This window comes from Tenrec ecaudatus, chromosome 10, assembly GCF_050624435.1.
Source record: "Tenrec ecaudatus isolate mTenEca1 chromosome 10, mTenEca1.hap1, whole genome shotgun sequence".
Classification (NCBI taxonomy): Eukaryota; Metazoa; Chordata; class Mammalia; order Afrosoricida; family Tenrecidae; genus Tenrec; species Tenrec ecaudatus.
The window spans coordinates 48,885,107-48,889,506 of NC_134539.1; the positions used below are offsets into that span (position 1 = coordinate 48,885,107).

Genomic DNA, 4,400 nt, shown 5'->3' on the forward strand with positions numbered 1-4,400 from the left:
TTCAATAAGATCAACCTATAAATTGACAGTTGTCCTAAACCTTCCCATCATTTAGAGTTTATTCACTCTAATAGAATATCTTAAAATCTGAAGGCTGTTACAAAGTTACCATTTCATGATTAACAAAATCAAAGTAAGTTCAGCACCCAAACTGACTTGTACATAAGATGCTTTTCTACCCATTCAAAACATGCTTACATAGAAAGGGAGAGGAAAAAAGGCAAGATTATTGCTTCTATTTGGTATTCATACTTATGATGATTACATAATCTGTCAATTTGCTAAGAGGTGGAGTCTAGCCTGTCAATCAGGTTGCAGCTTGATGATCTCATTTGGAGGCACACTGGAGATAAACAGCTCACTGGAGGCCAGACACACACACACACACACACACACACACACACACACACACTCTCTCTCTCTCTCTCTCTCTCTCCTTGTCTTTCACCCTGAGAGACATTCCTGTTGACAAGCCACATGGAGCTATGCTGATGGCAGCCAGAGCCCTGGAGCTGGAGGAGCCACGTGGAGACCCCTGCCAGCACTGAGATGCTTCCACAGCCACTGGATCCACAAGACTTTCCACCCACTGGCCTGTGATCTTCCTGCATTCAGTGTCATTGCATGTGTTGGGATATTTTCTTAATATACAATTATTCTTTTATATAAAGCTTTCTTATACACATATGAGTGTCTATGGATTTGTTTCTCTAATCAATCCCGACCAATACACTACTTTAACTTTTTGCTCAATTGATTCTTACATTTTTGAAACTTCAAATCAACTCAATATCTGAACAGCCACTTAGGTATTTTTAAGGATTATACAATAGTGAACATTTAGTCTACCTATCATTTTTTAAAAAGAAATGTTTTGCTCTTTCAGCCATGCTTGAAAGCAGACCTGCCGCCATGGGCCGCGTCATCCGGGACAGAAGGGAAGGTGCAGGGTCTGGGTTCCGCGCGCCACTGAGCGCGGTGGACTTCACGGAGCACACGGCTACATCAAGGGCACAGTGAAGGACATTATCCACGACCCGGACCGGCATGCAGCTCGCCGAGTTGGTCTTCAGAGACCCCCTACCAGTTTAAGAAACGGAACTATTCATCGCAGCCCAAGGCACACACTCGGCCCGTTTGTGTCCTGCGGCAAGAAGGGCCAGCTCAACAGCGGCTGTTCTACCAGTGGGCACCATGCCCACGGGCTCCATCGTGTGCTGTCTGGAGTAGAAGCCTTGAGCCCGAGGCAGGCTAGCATGGGCCTCTGGGAACGATGCCACTTCCATCTCCCCCAACTCCGAGACCAAGAAAACCCGAGTGCAGCTGCCCTCGGCTCCACGAAGGTCATGGCCTCTGCCAACAGAGCTGTGGTTGGGGTGGTGGCCGGCGGTGGCCGCATCGACAGGTCCATCCTGAAGGCTGGTCATGCCTATCACAAGTAGAAGGCCAAGAGGAACTGCTGGCCTCGCGTGCGGGTGTGGCCATGAACCCTGTGGAGCAACCCTTGGGAGGTGGTCACCACCAGCCCATTGGCAAGCCCTCAACTATCCGCAGAGATGCCCCTGCTGGGCGCCAGACTGGGCAGCCCCAGGGAACCAAGACCGTGCAGGAGAACTAGGGCTGAGGACTCAATGAATTCTTTACTTCTGTCACGAAAGAAAGAAAAGAATGAGAGAAAGAAAGAAAGCAGGAAGGAAAGAAAATTTATTGTTTTAGGTGAAAGTTTATGCAACAAATCAAAGTCCTCACTAATAATTTTGATACAACTTGTTCTGTGTCATTGGTTACAAATTTTACAATGTGTTGTTATTTTTCTACACCTTCTTCACAATATTGGTGCTGGCGAAGAATATTGAGAGTACCAGGAACTCTCAAGAGATGCTCCTTAGGGGTGAAGGTAACAAGACTTTGTTTATTGTGCTTTGACTATGTCATCAGGAGGGATCAGTCCCTGGAAAAGTAGGCTAGAAGGGAAGTTCGGGGAGACGTAAAGTAGAGGCAGTGAAGAAGAGGCAAGCCCTCGACAAGACGGCTTGCCACAGTGGCTGTGTCAAAGTGACATCCTTGCTCTTCAGCACGTTAAGGAGGTCTTGTGCAGCAGATTTACCCAATGCAGTGCATCATCAGATTTCTTGCCTGTTGCTTCCATTTATTGTGGACCCAAACAAGATTAAATTCTGGACAATTTAACCTCAATCGTTATCCATTTATCGTATCATCTATTGGTCTAATTGAGAGGGTTTGGGTTTTCTTTGCATTGAATTGCAATCCACGCTGAAGATTTCAGTCTGTAGTCTTCACCAGCAAGCGCCCAGTCCTCTCACTTTCAGCAAGCAAGGTTGTCATCTGTGTGTCACAGGGTGCCATTGACCCCTGCTGTGTTCTTCTCTAGATGGTCCAGCCTCTCAGATGACTTGTGCAGCATACAGGTCAAATAAGTATAGTAAAAGGATAAACCCTGATACACACCTTTCCTGATTAAATTTTTTTAGTCACTTTATTGGGAGCTCTTACAGATATTATTGTACAGTTGCTACCACAATCAGTTTCAGTACATTTTCTTTCTTCATGAACTCCTGGATATAAGCTCCCCTTTATTCCCTCCTTCCCCCAGGGACCCTTATTATTTTCCCCTTTATAATAGGTTTTGGTGGGTTTTTCCCCCATATCTTCTTACATGATCCAATATATCCATTCACCACATACAATTCTGCTCTTTGATCCCATCAAGCGGGTTTATACAATCATCAGTGCTATCAGCTGTGTCCCCTCCCCCTCCTCCCACCCTCCGGCTCTCTTCCTGTACCCACCCATTACTCCTGTTACTGTTTCTGAAGGGTTATCTATCTTGGCTTTCATGTACTGAGCTATCTTAACTATGCAAAAGAACATACACAAATCTAACATGAATAATAAGGTAAAACAAATAAAAACCATACTATCACGGGGAGGAAATATTAGAGAACTAGCTATGTGGTTGATCAGTGCTAAGGTGCACCCTGGATTTTTTTCATCCCTTCAGTGTGGCATTTCTGAGAGGAACGGTCCAATTATCTTACAGGTGGGTTTTGGGTTGCCACTACGTTCATACTCCTTTCACATCAATTTGGTTGCTTGTTTCTGAACTTCTGATACCTCTTCCCATAGACACCTTATGATCACACAGGCTGGTATGCTTCTTCCATGTGGGCTTTCTTGCTTCCCTGCTAGATGGCCACTTGTTTAACTACATGCCTTTAAGACCTCAGATACTGTCATTTTTAATAGCTGGGCACTATCAGCTTTCTTCAACTTTGCTTATGCACCCATTTTGTCTTCAGCAATTATGTCAGGAAGGTGACTATTACACAATGCCACATTATTAGAACAAACCATTCTTGAACAGGGCTAAGATTTAAGTAGCGGTCCAAGGTCCATCTGCTTCCTTGTTGAAGTTGCATGAACACATACATATATAGGTAACCCCTCCTCCCCTTGAAAAAAAGGAATTTTTTTCAAAGCTATGTATTTAATTTTTTTTTTACAAAACAACCTTATCATCTTCATAGTACTCGTCACTACACTTAATACATTTGTCAAATCTGCAGTTCCACTCTTGGAAACATTTTTCAAACTCATCATCTGTTTGGATGGCTGACAGCACCTCCCTCATTTTGTTTTTTTCTTCACCTCTTCTATATCATCGAATGACTGTCCTTTAATGTCCCTCTGTATTCACAGAAACAAAATGACATCACATGTACTGAGGTCAGGTAAGTCAGGTGCATGGAGCAAGAGAGGCAGGCATTTTTTGACAAACAGTGGCACACTGAGATGGTCGTGTGAGCAGGTGCATTGTCATGGTGGCACAAGCAGTCCCCCTTCTATCACAAATCAAACCTTTGTTGTTGTTATTGTTTCACACTGTTACGCTATCTTTTCAGGACCTCTAACCAGAAAGCTTGAGTAACAGTCTGACCTGGTGGAATAAACTCCAAATGCAATATCCCCCTCGCACAAAAAACAAAAACAAATAAGCATTGAGTTCACTTGACAAGCTTTTAGAGGATGAGGTGACGATGCGCCTACCACTTGGCTCAATTGATGTTTGGTTTCAGGGTTGTAAGAATAGCAGCATGTCTCACCACCAGTAATGACCTTGGGGAAAAAAGTTTGGGTCCCTTTGGAGCCACTCTTTCAAAGCACAGCATGTTTCCACTCGACACTTTTTCCAGGTCAGTCTGAACCCAGGGCACAAATTTCACGGCGACCCTTCTGATGTCCAAAGCTTCTGTTAAAATTCACTGCTTTGAATCCTGGGATAGTCCATATATTTTCACATCTCTTCAGTGGTTCATCATCGGTCTTAAAGTGCAACTGCACGAATTTGGTCAATATTTTCATCCATTCGGGAAGTTCAT

At 44.1% G+C, this 4,400-nt stretch overlaps 1 pseudogene; it reads left to right on the forward strand.

The window, feature by feature from the left end:
* The first annotated feature begins 912 nt into the window (after positions 1-912).
* On the forward strand, positions 913-1,618 carry LOC142457934 (large ribosomal subunit protein uL2-like; annotated as a pseudogene).
* Positions 1,619-4,400: the final 2,782 nt, after the last annotated feature.